The sequence below is a fragment of the Emydura macquarii genome, unplaced genomic scaffold (genome assembly GCF_026122565.2).
Source record: "Emydura macquarii macquarii isolate MOO-44397 ecotype Brisbane River unplaced genomic scaffold, CSIRO-AGI_Emac_v2 contig_1876, whole genome shotgun sequence".
NCBI classification, from domain to species: domain Eukaryota; kingdom Metazoa; phylum Chordata; order Testudines; family Chelidae; genus Emydura; species Emydura macquarii.
Genome location: NW_027132013.1, coordinates 12,634,928 through 12,651,952, shown reverse-complemented (window position 1 = coordinate 12,651,952; position 17,025 = coordinate 12,634,928). Strand labels below are relative to the sequence as shown.

General features: G+C 48.5%; 1 protein-coding gene across 1 annotated transcript in view; it reads left to right on the top strand.

The window, feature by feature from the left end:
* CHRM4 (cholinergic receptor muscarinic 4) overlaps positions 1 to 17,025 on the top strand; it is a 34,824-nt gene that overhangs the window by 12,165 nt on the left and 5,634 nt on the right. Inside the window, exon 2 of the mRNA XM_067557645.1 lies at positions 15,668 to 15,709. The gene's annotated coding sequence lies outside the window, so the exon portion shown is untranslated. The remainder of the gene's footprint in view (positions 1 to 15,667; positions 15,710 to 17,025) is intronic.

Below are 17,025 nucleotides of genomic sequence, written 5' to 3'. Positions count from 1 at the left end.
TTGCTGACATTCTGTTACCTGACTGCAAACACTGCCTCTGTGTCCAATGGAAAAAGGTTTTGAAACATGGTTAGGCCAAGAGAGATTAAGTCACAAGAGACTTTTTCACCTATGAAAATGCTAAATCACACCCTGCTGACCATTGAAATGGTTTCCCCTCTTTTACTATTTGCTGCCTGTCAGTGACATTCAGCCCAGGAACAGGCATTTATTCCTGATTCAGACCCACAAGACCTTTAGCAGCTAATTCCCCCAAGACCTTGGATCTCAAAACAGGTTTCAACCACTTGCCATATTTCCCTTGCTGGAAAGCTACCCAGCAGGTAGCTATTATAATGGTTTCTGCCCCTGGGGTCAGGTCAATTTGTTCACTGCAAACCAATTACCTACAAACCATTGTCTCACCTGGGCCATATCTTTCAAGGGAATTTCCACAGACAGTATTTGTAAGACACCTTTCCTAGAATTGATTGCACAGTTAATTAGCTATAATAAAACCCAAGCCAGTTATTAGCTCATCCGTTATTTCAGCCACCCAGACTTCTTGAATTTCAGAGGTTCAATTTTCAAACCCAATTTTCCCAGTTTTTGGATGGGTGCTCTTGCCCCAGTCGCTGTCTTCATTTCAGAATAATTAGGTGGTTCAGTTTTGGATCTCCTATTCCCTAGCCTTTTTAGTGTATCTGATCTCATAATTATTACGTTAGAGCCAGCATCAACATCTCCATAGGCATCCCACATCCGTACTCAATAGCCAAACTCCAGTTGTTGTTGTTGTTTAGCTGCCCAGATTGAAACAAAAGCTGTGGGGCTGATCCTTGTATGTATCTCTGCCAAGTTTTGCCTCTTCAGCTTTCAGTATTCCTCCATTTCCTGATCTTGGAGAGACGCTTTAACTAGACACTTATGACAGTTTTGGCCTGACTTAAATTTATTACAATCCTTTTTGTGGCCAGTTTTGTTACAGTACCAGCATTTAACTGATTTGTTTCCTTTAATTTTTGCATTATCCCCCATTTCCCTTGTTTTACAAACCAAACTGATCATTTGTTCTAATCATTCAATAGGGTTATGAACCTGATTATAATCCTTTCTATCATACATATTAGACACAGAGCTGTACTTACAGGCGTCATGGCAATCCACTTCCATCATCCTCACTACTAGCTGCTTTCTCTTCTTGTGCACAGCTGCAAGGAAAGATTCAAGTACTGTGACAAATTCCACAGCCTCTTGGACTGTTTTTGGCCTCCTTTCGCTGATCTTGATCTGTTAGTCCAAGTGCAGCTGAACATCCATCAATTGGTCCATTGCCAGCCCATCCTGCAGGGCCTTGGTTGTAGGATATGCCAAGAGCACACAAGTCTCTGCAGGTCCTCTGCCAGTTCGGAAGGGGTTTCTTCTTTTCTTCTCCTCCTAGCTCTCAGCTGTGCCCTGGCCAGCGTAGCTACAAACCACATGTTCAGGACTCATACCAGGTCTGGTGAACTCAGTCCCTTTTCTGGGGGTAAGTTTTGCAGCACCATCAGAGCTGGGCCACCAAAGTTGGCAACTAGTAACCCCTCTTTCTGTCCCTTCTCTCAGCCATTGATTTGAGCTGTAATGTTGAACTGAGCCAAATAAGCCTCCCGGAGAATTTTTCCCACCAAGATAGTGGAGCTTTTTCATTATTTGAGCTGGGACAGCCCCATCTCTCCCCTCTTGACCTCTCTAGGTTACAAATGGGGAAGAAAACTGTTGTAAGTGTCCGGTCTTACCCAAGTCCCCTGGTTGGCTCAATTTCTCATCCTAGTGCTGCATTCCTGGTGTTCTGTGACTGACCCTTTCATTTCCGCCTGGAGCTGAATTTTCAGTTCTTTAGTCCTTGCTGCAGCTCATCTCTGACAGCAAGTTCCAAGTTAGGTACAGCTAGCTTGTTTGGTCTCCAGTATTTTATGGAAAAATGTCTGGTCTCTGGCAGTCAGGTAACAACTGGCAGGTCACCACTTTGATCTGTCTGGCTATTCAAGCCTGCGAGGTTTGCAACTGGGCTTCCCAACCTGTCTGGACACTTCACAGTAGTTGCTCCAACAGAGATTTGACCTCTGCCTTCAAGACAATCCTCAGCCCTTTCTGGGGTCCTCCAGATGCAGTTTTAGTTCCTCTGTAAAGCCTCCAGGCTTTGCTTTAAACCCTTTTGTGATATGTCTGGCTCCTGTTTTAGGGTTTGTTGGAAATCCTACGGGGCCTTTGTGATTTCTTTGTTCCCATTATTTGTTCCATCTTGGGTCAATGGGATCGCAGCACAGAATCTCTCTCCTTGGAAACCAGATCCTGTGGCGAGCAGCTAGTAAAAATTCGGCACCCTGGGGATGTTCCAGTTGGAAGTAAACATTGATGGAGTTTCGTATTTTGTTTGATGCCATCTTGTTTATTTACAGGAATGTACAAAGCCCTGTGAAATCCCTACAAGCTGCATGGAAACTTTTTAAAGACACCATAGTATAGGCTCAGTTTAAATGTATACCCCAAATTAAAAAACATAGTAAAAGGACCAAAAAAGTGCTTCCGTGGCTAAACAACAAAGTAAAACAAGCAGTTAGAGGCAAAAAGGCATCCTTTACAATTAATCTTTAATTTAATCCTATTGAGGAAAAGAGAAAGGAGTATAAACTCTGGCAAGTGAAGTGTAATAATATAATTAGGAAGGCCAAAAAAGAATTTGAAGAACAGTCAGCCAAAGACTCAAAAAAATAACAACAAATTTTTTTTTAAGTCCTCCAGAAGCAGGAAGCTTGCTAAACAACCAATGGGGCCATTGGACAATTGAGATGCTAAAGGAGCTCTTATGGAAGATAAGGCTATTTTGGAGAAACTAAATGAATTCTTGCCTCGGTCTTCACAGCTGAGGATGTGAGGAAGATTCTCAAACCTGAGGCATTCTTTTTAGATGACAAATCTGCAGAACTGTCCCAGGTTCAGATGTCATTAGAGGAGGTTTTGGAACAAATTGATCAAATAAATAGTAATAAGTCACCAGAACCAGATGGCATTCACCCAAGAGTTCTGAAGGAACTCAAATGTGAAATTGCAGAACTATTAGCTGTGGTATGTAACTTATCATTTAAATCAGTTTCTAAACCAGATGACTGGAGGATAGCTAATGTGATGTCAATTTTTAAAAAAAGACTCCATAGGCAATTCTGGCAATTACAGGCCAGTAAGCCTAACTTCACTACCAGGCAAATTGGTTGAAACTATAATAAAGAACAGAATTATCAGACACATAGATGAATACAATTTGTTGGGGAAGAGTCAAAGTGTTTTTTGTAAAGGGAAATTATACCTTTACCAATCTATTAGAATTTTTTGAGAGGATCAACAAACAGGTGGACTAGAGTGATCCACTGGATATAGTGTACTTAGATTTTGAGAGAGCCTTTGACAAGGTCCCCAACCAAAGGCTCTTAAGCAAAGTAAGCTGTCATGGGATAAGAGGGCAGGTCCTCTCCTGGATCAGTAACTGGTTAAAAGATCGGAAACAAAGGGTAGGAATAAATGGTCAGTTTTCTGAATCGAAAAAAGTAAATAGTGATGTCCACCCAAAGGTCTATGCTGGGGCGGAATATGTTCAACATATTCATAAATGATCTGGAAAAAGGAGTAAACAGTGAGGGGGCAAAATTTGCAGATGATACAAAACTACTCAAGATAGTTAAGTCCAAATCAGACTGCGAAGAGTTACAAAGGGATCTCACAAAACTGGGTGACTGGGCAACAAAATGACAGATGAAATTCAGTGTTGATAAATGCAAAGTAATGCCCATTGGAATACATAATCCCAACTATGCATATAAAATGATGGGGTCTAAATTAGCTGTTACCACTCAAGAAAGATTTTGGAGTCATTGTGGATAGTTCTCTGAAAACATCTGCTCAGTGTGCAGCAGTGGTCAGAAAAGCTAATAGAATGTTGGGAATCAGTAGGAAAGGGATAGATGATAAGACAGAAAATATCATATTGCCTCTTTATAAATCCATGGTACGCCCACATCTTAAATGCTGCATGCAGATCTGGTCACCCCATCTCAAAAAAGATATATCAGAATGGGAAAAGGTACAGAAAAGGGCAACAAAAATGATTAAGAGTATGGAAAAGCTTCCATATGAGAAGAGATTAATAAGACTGGGACTTTTCAGCTTGGAAAAGTAATGACTAAGGGGGGATACAATAGAAGTCTATGAAATCATGACTGACATGGAAAAAGTAAATAAGGAAGTGTTATTTACTCCTCAAAACACAAGAACTAGGAGTCACCAAATGAAATTAATAGGCAGCAGGTTTAAAACGAACAAAAGGAAATGTTTCTTCACACAATGCACAGTCAACCTGTGGACCTCTTTCCCAGAGGATGTTGTGAAGGCCAACACTATAATGGGATTCAAAAAAGAACTAGATAAGTTCATGGAAGATTGGTCCATCAATGGCTATTAGCCAGGATAGGCAGGGATTGCTGTTTGCCAGAAGCTGGGAATGGCCAACGGGATGGATCACTTGATGATTACCTGTTCTATTCATTCCCTCTGAAGCACCTGGCATCGGCCACTGTCAGAAGAGAGGATACTGGGCAGGTGAACCATATGTCTGACCAATTCTTCTGTTCAGTGTCTCTGATGCAGAAGGAACCAAGAAGAAAAGGAACAGTTTCTTAGCTTACAGCCTGCAAGCCCCTTAGCCAACACAAGACCCAAAAGGTCTCTCTCCAGCTTTTTCCAGGGTCACACTGTACTTACAGGCTCCTGCTTGGCTTTCTTGCCCCTCTCTCTCTCTCTCTCTATTCCTCCCACTCCTGTACTCAGCCAAGAGCTCCTGAGTGGGTTCATACACACTTTTGTCTTAGGTAGTAGTTTATACTTAATTATATTAATTGAAGGGTGAGTTCACACATATCAATCTTAATGGGGGTTTAATTCAACCCCTAATAAAGTTTCACCCAGCTCATAACACTGTGTGAGGAGCAGGATGGGAAAGCCATCTGCTTAGAGGATCATGCCTGTTGACTTGTACAGTGAGGTGCCGAGTGCTGTTCTGGAATACATGAATACTAATTTATTTGCTTTGATTGATTAATTTGATATGATTTTAACTAACATGCTGAATTGTAGCCAGCAGGCAACTTTCATGGACGCATTTTTAGAAACTGAAAAATAAACAACTCAAGTAGAACTGTGATTCTCAACCCCCTGCCCTGCCACCGTTCAACCCATCTTCCTAGTCAGCCACCACTGACCTGCCTTGCTGCTTCCCCAAAATCAGACCTGCCAATCAGTCGAACACTTGGTGTTGCCCATGTGGCTTGTAGGAGTGGGACTCTTAAGGACTGATGATAAATAGCATGTTTGTGTATTGCTCCAGGTAATACTGTCAGAGACTTTCAGCTCAGTCATGGTAGTGTAGTATTTTGTTTTCTCTTACCAGAATTGATTGTATAAATAGGAAAAAATCATGAATAATTTACTCAATGAAAAAAATGCCCAAACCCATCCTATAAATTATTTGCAATGAGTAATTCCACCAACTCTGTTGGTGATCTATTGTTTATAGCTAGCTAATGAGTTAAAAGGAATGTCACACCTTCCAGTGTGAAACTGCCAAATCCCTAGTGCAGCCTGTGGAGGGCATTCCTGGCAGTGCAAGGTGAGTGACTGCATTTAAATGATCAAATACAATCAAATGCTTATGCACTATTGATTCACCTTTTCCGTTTCCTTTCTGTTTTTCCACTTATTTCAACATGCTAATTATCCAGAGATCATTGGGTCCTGTGTCTGACACCATCAAGCACTGAACCCTCCCTGCCTGTGTCAAACCCCGGACAATTCACTGTGCTAGGAATAGAATCACATTCTTTATTCTTTCTGTCTATCTATCATATTGCCAAGGTGCCTATTACTGGTATCTAAGAGCTACATTTTCACACTCTCTGAGGGGTGTGAATCTGTCAACTAGAACAATCGCTCACTAAATGTAAAGCAGTGCCATGACTCAGTAACTAATTAGCGACTATTAGATAAAGCTATTATCACTACAAACCATCAACCAGTTCAGTCTCTCTCTTTCTCTCTCTCTCTCACACACACACACACACACACACACCATAAACATAAATACCCATTTGTCATGCTCTCTTCCCCCTCACTCTTTCTTACTTTCTACTTTTCTCCCTCCCCCTTCCCCACGCTCTCTTTCCTCAGAGCTTAGTTATCTGCCTGTGCTAATGCTAAAACCTGCATTGCATTTGCAGTTTAACATGACAGAACTAATCCCATTAGATTTTTACCCTCTCGGCACTTTTAGGAGAGCAGAGATAAACAACAAAAGGCTGGGAACCAGGGTGAAATGACTCTGGCTGAAGCCTTTACAGCTCTGGGCAAATTCCTTTGCCGCTGTCTCTAACCAAAATATTAAACCTGATTTGTTCTGACCTTTCACTAACCCCTGACCTTTAACCCTCAATACCATAGCAGCAACAACACTTTCTTCAGCTGCACATGTTGGAGTCAGTGTCCCAGGCACTCTGGCTTTGTCGTCATTGCTAACTAAGGTGTATTCTCACAGTGGGCTCAAAAATGTGGATTAGCTATCCCACTGCAAAATCCTAGTGGAGATAAGGCATGGGTAGCTTTTACCTTGAGGTAGTTAGGCGAGATCAGCACTATCCCTCCTACCTGTGGTGGACGTTGCCTAGCTACATTATTGTAAAAACTACTTTCCAATGCCCTGGTGATGAGTGGTGTAGAAAAGTTTACATAGAGAAATAGCTGGCTAGATTCTCCCGCGGCCTCTCTCTCACACATGCTGTGCCAGATGGCTCAGGGGAAGCCATAAAGTGCCTCAACACTGTGGGAAAAGTGCAGGTTCTTTCTCCTCATCACCAGACCAGAATATCTCAACAGCAAACCCAAAATCTACACTGCAATTAAAAAGCAATGGCTGGCCTGGGCCAGCTGACTCCGGCTCACGGGGCTCGGGCTAAGGGCAGTTTAATTGCGGTGTTGCCATTCAGGCTCGGGCTGGAGCCTGTTGGACCCTGTGAGGTGGGAGGGTCTCAGAGCTAAGGCTGCAGCCTGAACCTGAACATCTGCAATTAAACAACCCCTTAGCCTGAGCCCCGTGAGTCCACGTCAGCTGGCCCGTTTTTAATGTGGGTTTTTAATTGCAGTTTATACATACCCTAAGGGGCTTAGTCTGTAGCTTTCCTGGATCCAGTTGGGGCAGAGCTCTAGCAGTGCCACACTAATCAGATCAGAGCCACCGCAGATTAGAACCATGCTGACCTGACCAGACCAGAGCTGCTGACCCAACCCCACGGTTTAATCCTACTTTATCCGGGACAGCGAGGGGATTTTTGTCAGAACCAAGAGTGCCATCTAGTGGCTTCTGAATCTAGTGCCATCAGGGTGTTACACTGACCAAAGAAGGACATGCTGGATCCAGGCTCCTAAGGAAAGGCGATCCCTGGAATCATCCCCATGGTTAGATGGACATGGGATAATTGGGACCAATGGCGGACAATGAATCCCAGAGCTGTGTTCCCTCTGGAGATCCCAGGCTATGGTCTGAGGAAGGGATGTGCAAGGACACAGCCTGGTGTGGCGGATGTCAGAGCAAGGGTTCCCTAAGGAGATTTCTGATGATCTATCCCAACCTCAGATTCTTAGGAAAAGGTTCCACCTGGAGTTCTATTGGACAGTCACACAGTCTATTTGCAAAGGCCCAAACCTGTGAGCAGCCTTAATCGTGTGGCTGCACCTTTCTGTTGCCAGACTGGAGTGGGGGGAAGTTGGACATTGAAAGAGGCTGCTGGCTAGCCTCTGGGATCTGGGCTGGCTCCCAGAGGATTTCTGGGTGGAATTGAAGATGCCATTTTCACTTAGAAAGCACTGCATTATTGGAGACCTGGATTCCTGAGAGATGTCCTTTTTCTCCATGAAGTTCTGCAAAATCCACAATTCCCAGAGGGCTGTGGTGTAATTGGGGGGGGGCTGGAGCTGAAATTGTTCTTGGCTAGGGGTCCAGGGCTCTGGTATTTATTTGCTCCCTGCTTTGATTTGCCGTAAGCCATATTTAGTGCCTCTCGGACTGTGTTGCAAGACTTAGGCCTTGTCTACACTACAAAGATAAGTCAACCGTTACATTAATTACTGTGGTGGCTGATGTCCACACTGCCCTCCTTGGGTCGGTGATATGTGTGTGTGTCCTCACCAGGAGCCCTTCCACCGACTGAACAGGGGCAGACTTGTGGGGAGCTGAGAGTCCGGTCTCCCAGCTTGGCTGGCAGCTCCCTGCTGGGAGCCTGATTGCCTCGCAGGCTCCCAGGCTTCTGGCGGGCTGCCACACCCCCACTCCCTGTTTCCCTCTGGGAGCTGGGGGGAGCTGCCTGGACTTCTTGACCCATTCCCAGCTGGGAGGGGGCTCTCCATGGGAGCAAGGGGCAGCTGGGATTCTAGCTGCTTGGATTTCTTGTCAACTTCACAGCTCTAGCATAGCTTGACAAGAATGACAGCCAACAGCCGATGTAAGTAATGCAGTGTCTGCACTGACACTGCATCACCCTAACTACCTCGACATCAGCCCTCATTGAGGTGGTTTTATTATGTTGGCATAGCAGGGGAGTTACATCGGTGGGAGGAGCCTGTCAGTGTGTACGCCTCCGTCCACTGTTTTGTTGACAAAACTCTGCGGTGTAGACCAGCCCTTACCTGTTCTTCCAGGATTTCCTGGAGGGATGGAGTGGCCATACAGGAGAGTTTTCTGTGACTCGGAATGTTATCAGGGTGGCTGCTTCTTAAGCTTTCTGACATACAGGAAGGTTTGTGTTTTTATCACATGTGATATACTTGGAGATTCAGATCAGTATATCTGAATTGTAAACAAATAACTACATCAGCCCCTCCACAGTTGGGGAGGAAGAAGTCCATAGGGCTCAGTGTCTTTTCAAGCTCTGCTCTTCCTTTATAGGTCTTGATTTAATAAGCACAGATCAGAAGCCGATCTCCTCTGAGAGGGGATTACACGCATATGCCTTTGAGAAATTAATTGGTTTATCTAATTCATGTCATTCCCAGATGTACGTGTTCCGCCAACAAACTTATTAGTTTTTGTCTTTATTTCTGGTGATGATTCTTGTTGAGCAGATATTTCCACTTAATATATATTTTGTCTGTGTGCTTGCTGTACACCTTCAGGGACTTTGCTTCATATCCTTTGTTGATCAAAAATGAATGTGTCTCCACTTAGCCTCAAAACAAAGCCACCACGCAGTCTAGCAGAACTGTTTGTCTCCGGTCAGAAGAAAGCAGGACTGGAATTGCAGCGGGGATGTGGATCAGGGTTGAGGTGCATTGGGCAGAGTTGAATGTGAGGGAGCCCCAGGACTGGACTAGGAGGTGGTTCTACAAATAGGGATTGAGATGTGTGCAATGTTCAGGGGCAGGGCTGTAATAGCAGAGGAGCTGTGAGTCAGATTGAGGGGCATTGGCAGAGTTGAGTGTGGATTGGCCCAGGACTACAGTAACAAAAGGGGGCCACAGGGTTGGACTCTTTTCTCTAGTGCCTTCTTAGCCTGTGGCTACATGATATCAGGGCTGGATTTTAGCAATACTTTGAGGGAAGGCAGCTTTGTCTAGTGGTTAGAAGTGTTCTGCACATCAGATGTCTTGGGTTCTAGCAGGGTGGTAACCAGGGTGGGGTGAGTGGGGCAGCCACCCAGGGCAAAAAGCAAGTGGGGATGGAAAAATGGGATGGACAATAAAAAAAAAAAAAGATAGGGGGACTGCATGGGGACTGGGATCCTGTGGGAATAAAAAGACATAGTCCCTGGTGTAGAGAGTTTATTATAATCTAAACTCCTTGAGTAAGTGACCATTTCTCTGTGCTTCAGTTCTCCATCTGTAAAATGGGGATAACAGTGCTTCCCTGCTAGGACATACTCACCAGTGTCTGTGAGGTGCTCATGGACTGTGGTGGTGGGAGCCACAGAAAGTCCTAGATGGATCTTATCTGCAGGATCATCATAGTAGTGGGACAGTAGAAAAAACAACCCATAAATCACAGTTAAAAAACCAAGAGCGGCATGAGGACAGAAATTGAATTTGTTCCAGCTTGTTGGTGAAAGTGAGTCTGTGAGAGCATCCGCTGAGTGCACCAGATGAGTGAGGGGAGTGCAGGGAGCAAATCCAATTGGCATAGAAGTTGATGGCTCCTGATGGTTGTCGTCCCCATGAACCCTTTCAAAATGTCATTTGGTCTGAGCCAAGGCTGCATCGTCCCTCTGACTCCTGTGTTAATTAGTGAGCAAGGAGGAGGCATCAGACAGAGGAGAGGCTGGAAAGAGAGAGAGAGAGAGATGGAGACAGAGAATAAGCCTGGAGGAAAGAAGGAAAAAATGAAAGGCAGTGCGGGGAGGGGGGAGCGGGAGGGAGAGAAAAATGCAAATGAGAGGGGGCGGAGTAGGACAAAGGGTGAGCTAAGGGCAAGAAAAAGTGTAGGATGCGGGGAGAGCCAGGAGTGGGTGGAAGTAATTCAAGAAGGAAGAGATACTAAGTTTAGGAGTCAACACGACCTGAGGGAAAGGAGCGTTTCCCTTTAACACCGACAGGGATCCTGCCACACACAGGGGAAGCAGGCCCACTCCAGTCCCCACCCCGGTCTCCATGCTCCCTCCCCAGCATTGACTAGCCAGCCAGAGTCAGGTTTTTGAGGCTTGTTCAAACAAAACCTTACATCTCCATCGAGGGAGTGTCTCAGGCATGACTCCCCCCTAGTCATCGGGCCGGCCCCCATCTCTCCTCTCCACAGGCCATTTGCCATCCCCCAGCCCAGATCTCCTTTCAGTCGCACCTTCCACACGAAGGTGTCTGAGACTTTCAAACCGAAAGAAATTGTCCACCTTTGAAGTGAATCTCAGCTGGGAGAGTTGGAATGTGGGGGCCCGGTGCCCCCCAGCTGGCACATCCTGAGCCTCCAAGCTTTTCAGGGGGCTTTAAGCCAGCACAGGTGGTGATTCAGGGTGATGTGTCAGAGGGCAGCGGCCAGTCAAGGTGCAGAGGCGGGCACAGCATCCCATCCCAAATGTCATGCTCACAACTTGAGAAAAGGATAGCGGGCAGCAGTGCGGTATGTGCTGGGTCATGGGGATTGAGCCGTGACATTGGAGACACCCAGTAAGTAGCGATCCCGGCTCCGGGGAGTGGAGCGGAACGGAATAGTGAAGTACTCCTGTTTGTGGGTATTGTGGCTCCGGGGAGCAGCCCAGGCACTGACTCTCCCATCTGCTGACCTCAGACTTCTTATCCAGGGGGAGGATCACAGGGAGAGAAGGAGAAAGAATGGGCCAAATTCTGTTCTGTCACACTGCTGTAAATCCACAATAACGCCACTGAGTTAAATGGAGTCACTCTGGATCACCGAGGCATCCCTGAGAGCAGAAGAGGACAGGACCCAGGTGGCAACATTTTCTTTCCTCTTTTTGCTTGTACACCACCAGCAGCTCTGATGGTGTGTTCTGCCTGGCTGCTAATCAGCCCAGAGACGCTCACACATATTCGTGTGGACTCACCTAAAGACTGGCTTTGGTTTGAAGCTTTACCCAAGGAACTGGCAACCCTCCTTCCACTCCTTGAGGAAAGGAGCCGGACTCCTGTCTCCCAGGGCAGTGCGTTAACCACTAGACAGCTGAGGCCATTCTGTGGAGTTAAGAAGAGAAGGATAAAGGGAACGTGTTAGACAGTCTAAAGCAAAGCAGAGGCCCACAGGGCAGCCAGGGCCCCCACAGGGATGTCAACATAAACCAGCAAACTCTGCCTGATTTGTATTTCCTTTGGGCTGGAACTGAAGCTGCTCAAATGATCAGCGGCAGAAGGGGTCCAGGCGGGGGCTGGCTTGAGGGTGTGTTTGAGGAAGGAACCACAGAGCTGGGGGTCTTCAAATAGTGAGCCCAGGCACGATAACCCCCCCTGTCCCGTGAACTGAGCTTAGGAGGGAGCTCAGTTAGGGTCTTTGTAACTTGTTGGGCCTGTGTGGTACCCCGGGTGACTCTGCCTGAGCCCAGGGGACTTGTCTGCAGGGCTGTAATGGGCTGTAATGGAGCCTAACAAGCACCAGGCCTGCAGAAGCTGTGTGCGCCGCTTCCTTGACACTTCAGAGAGCATCATCCAGCCACAGGGAGGGCCTGCTCCAGTGCCCCCTCCCCTGTCCTGGGACTGGGAAGGGAGAGGCGGCCAGCAGGGAGTGGAGATTTTGCCCTCCCTATTCCTTTTGACTCTAGGTGCTCTCTGTATTCCTGTGCCCCAAAGTTCCTTCAAGTGACAGCCCAGGGGCTTTGTGACTCCTGGTCTCAGTGGTTTGAGTTCCCAACCCCCCACACTGAAGACAGCATCTGAATCTGATTTTCTGCTTTGCATTGGGAAGGCTCCTGTAAAACCTTGTTTTATTTGTCTGCAATTCAGGTCAGATCTCATGGGGCTGCCCCTCTCCCTTGGCTCCCTTTCTTCCCTCCCTTGCCTTGCTCTCTCTAGTGTCTGACTGGAATATCGGGATCCTGTTGTGGCAATGACACTGAGGCTTTTCTGTCCCAGTGCATAGTTAGTGCCCCCGGATCTAGGGCCCCATTCTCTCCCTGCAGGTTCCCAGCAGCACCCAGTGGGCTCCTGTCCTGCAGCCTGAGAAGCAGGCCTTTAAGAGGAAACGGGTTTAATGTGTGGGAGTGCCTCTGGGGCACGTTAGGTGAGTTTCAGTTGGGGTGGTTCGAGCTTCCATCAGCTACATGGGGAGAAGGCACCAAAGATTCTGCTGCTTGAATGAGCTCTCCAGAGTTTGTGGCTCTGTAGAACTGGGCTAGAAATGCTGTGAGAGGAGATGGCTTCTCGGTGCACGGTGTCTGGCCTGGGCTGCAGCCTAGAAGTACTGAAGTTTTTGGCCAAGGGCAGGCCAGAGTGTGAGAGTCACTGAGTGCAGCAGACCGGGCTGGGGTGTGACTCAGACAGGAACTGTTTCCTTTGACAGGATTTGCAGGTCATACAGTCACTCCTTTCCCTCAGGTCCCCAAACTCACTGTGTGGTAAGCACCTAGAGAATCTGCCACTGCCAGGCCTCTTTGCATGGAGTCTCCTGATCTTAACTGGCTGTTGTGTGTGGGCTGTGGCATCCCAGGGCTGGCTGCTTTCTCAGGCGGGCCTCAAAGAGTCAAGCTTGTCCCTGTTTTATTCATGCAGGAATTGTGGGGCTCTTGATGGCTCAGTGAAGAAGATGGAAATAGCTCCAGGTTGTCAGTGCCCTTCCTCTTTCCTGCTAGTACCAAGCTGGCATAATGAGACCTGATGGCTCAGTGGCTCCCCAGGGGATGGGGGCAAGGGCTGCTCAGGGAGTTAAAGGTGCCAGGGATTTTTTTTATTTCATTAACATCCTGTAATAGCTGCCTATAGCCGAACTAAATAATTGTAGCTACAGGCTGACAATGTGACCCAGAAAGCAGAGCCACTTCTAGTGAGTGATCCGCAAGTCCCAGATTTCACCATTGCCTTAGGGTGTGCGTGTGTGTTTGTTTGCTGAGGTAGGGATAATCCCTGTGCTGGAAGCCTGCCCAGTGGGGGACTATAATAATCCCTCTTTCTATTGTTGGAGGGAATGGGGGGTCTTGACACCACGCTGTGGGCTGCAGCCCCCTGCTACTATTTTAGGCTAACTGCTGCTGGAGAATCTGAGCCCTGAGCTTGGAGCTTGGCAGATAAAACTCCCTCCATCGCCTCCCTCGACTACCCTGCACGTCTTGGTCATGCTGAAATCACCTTGTGGACTGCAGTGATGGTTTGGGTTTGCAAAGCTGGCTCCAGTGCATTGCCTCTCCAACTCGTTGTGGAGTGTAACGGGCCAGCACTCCCAGTGCTGGGTGGGGTGAGAGGCCATCAGTCCCAGCCCTGGGTGAATCTTGGTTGGGTTAATCGGACCACAGCGGATCCACTCCTTAGTGAAATGTTTATCGGGTGCAGCTCTGAGCCAGTCACTAATAGTATGTGTACACGGCAATTAAAAACCCGCATGTCAGCTGACAGGGGCTAGCAGAGCTCGGGCTAAGAGACTATTTAATAGCAGACTTGCAGGAAATGGAGCTTTAGCACCTTGCAAGGTGGGAGGATCCCAAAGCTCAGGCTGCAGCCAGAGCTCCAGGAGCCACAGTCAGCTGGCATGGGCCAGCCAGAGGGGTCTAACTGCAGTGGCTGGTGCATTATTTCTATTTGCTCATGAGCCTCTGAAAATCAGAAATCAAGCAAGATGCTGTGCCAGGGCCAGTGTGTTAAACGTAACTCTCCCCAAGGTGCAGCCACTGTCCCTGGGCCTGGCTTTCTCCTGGGGGGACAGGGAGTGCAGTTTGGGAGTGAAAGGCCCCTGCTGTATACGGCAGGTGCCCTGTGTTGGTGCGTGAGAGGATTGGGGGGCTGCGGGGAGAGCAGCGGTACAGCCCCCTCCTTGGCTGGGGCTCTGCATGCTTCATGCATGTTGCAAGAGCACAAAGGGGCTTGTGGGGCGGCATCTTGTCAGACTTTGTCTTGTGTTGGGACTGAAGGCGCTTGTGGAGGTCAGAAGGTTCAGGGGGTCACTTCGCATGAAGGGCAAGAGCTATGGGGGAGACCTGACATAGGGGAGCAGCTTCTGGGGGAGTCTTGACGAGAGGGGCTCAGGCAGCACATGGGGTGATGTGCTATGCGGAGGGGGATGGGGCAGATGATCAAGGAGCACTTGTACTTCTAGCATGAGACAGGCAGAAACTCTCCAACTCGCCCAGGCTTTAGACCTTTGGGCACAGGCTGGTGGGTGCGTCTCACACTCAGACCAGTCTGGCCTGTCACTCCCGTGCTGAGCATGCTGCATGGCCTAGGCAGCACTGTGACTAACCCTCCTTGGGCATGGCTGCCCAGCAGATGGGAGGGTGCCTGCCCGCGCAGGCAGCCAGACGTGTTAGTTCTGCTCAAGCTAATAGGCTAAGAATAGCACTAGCCCAGCCACCACCTCGGTGCTAGTTCTAGTGCACTTGACCGGTGTCTGTCTGTCCGCGCTGGGAAGCACCTTCCCAGCTGCAGTGTAGACCTGTCCTTTGGTGTGATGCTCACACCTCTTTATGCCATTAGCTGGGCCCAGAGAATCAGTGGGAATGCCAGCACTCCGGCCCCCTCTGTACTGCTCCCACCCTGCCCTGCCTCAGGGAGGTGAAGGAGCCATCTCAGGAGGCTTTACACCTGCATTAAGGGCTTTAATTAACACCTTTTTATGACTGACTTTAAACAATCTCTCAGCTAAGCCCTGCAGCCTCCCCCTACTGAGCCCTTTGGGCAGGAAACTGCCTGTGGACAGTGGCTCCAGGAATCCCTTGCCCAGCAGGCCTCCTCCCTCTGCCTTGCTCGCGTATAGACTCAGCATGTAGAGCAGCCTCCTCTCTGACCACCCTGCTGCCTGGGTGCACGTAGGAGGGGCGGGTGCGCAGCCAAATGTCTGAACAGTGACTATTGTTGGATACACGCTGACCTTCAGAGCCTGCCGCAGACACGCTATCTCCTAGAGGGTTTCTCAGTGCTGCAGGTCACTCTCTCATTACAGTACCTGATCAGGGACCGGCTCTTCTCTCTCTTCCAGATCTTGCTGTCCAGAAGGAGCCGTTTGCTGTTGGAGACCCAGGTGAGTTCTCCCCATACCTGAGCACAACCTTTCCCAGGATACCAGGCCCTGGTGTAGCCCGTTATTGGGGTCACAAAGGCCTAGTGATCTTTCTCTTCCTTGCACACCCCTCCTCTGCTGTTCCACACGCGACTGGGATACAACTGAGGCAGTGACACATGCACGATAGCCCAGCTCTCCCCATTGCCCTGGCCGGGGAGCTGGTTTCAGGCCACTAGAATTGTTACAGTGAACAGGGTTGTGCGACCCCCGGGGCTGGCACCTCCCCTGAGGCTGACCAGTCCTCTGGGTTGTGTGATCCATGGGCTGTGACCACCCCAATACTGCATCCTCCCTCTTCCGCTGGATGTCACTGCTCTGTATGACACGCTCAGATCGCATTGATGAGAGTGCTACAGACCCTGTGACAGACAGGCGGCCCGCTGCCAGGCAGGTGAAGGAGATGATCACTTGTAATTTAGTGCAGCCACAATTATTCTTTCTTTGAAGAGCAGCAAAAGTCACATCAACGGAGAGGCCAAGAGGCTGGAGCATCGCAGTAGGATTATCCCCCCTGCTGCAGCCTCTGGGCTGGCATGTCATTCCCTTCCTCTCACGGGCCCCCCAAGAGGAACACCAGCAAAGATGGCACTGCAGTGAGCAAGGGTTGCTGTGCATGCACTCCCATGGCCTCACCTAGCCATGACTGATCACCGAGACCACCTTCCAGCCCATGCTACCAGGGACCCAGAACCTCTCTGCTGTGACGTGAAAGGAGAAAAGGGGGCTACAGAGTGCACTGGTGAAGCAGCAGTTGAGCTGATGGCCCCTGTAGTGTTGCTCATCTGGGTGTTGTGTGAGGAGATGGAGACGGTTGGGGGCTGGTCTCACTGTTGTGCTCCAGCTGTCTCCCTAGGTGCACTGACTTTCTCACTTGACACTTATTCCTATGTTCTACTGATCCCTTGACCCGATGGTACACACCTAATGGTCTAGCTGCTGTTTGACAAAGATGGCAGGTCACAATTTGAACAGCTGGAGGAGCAGAGAGTTAAACTAATGGATTGCTGAGCCAAACTGGGAACTCCAGGTGGAGAGAGACCGTGATGGGGATGTGAAGGAGGTGGGCACCAGGCAGCTGGGGAAAGAGGGACATGGAGATTTTTACCCTTAGGTCACTGGTTCAAAACTGGCCTGCGTAGCTAATGACTGAAAGCCACACCCCTCGGGTGGCTGTGAAGTAGCTTGTGGAATGAATTTGGGGTCTCAGTCCTGTACCTGTGTGTCCCCTTCACAAACTATGGCCACCACAGATGGCCCCTTGGCACCTTCAGCAG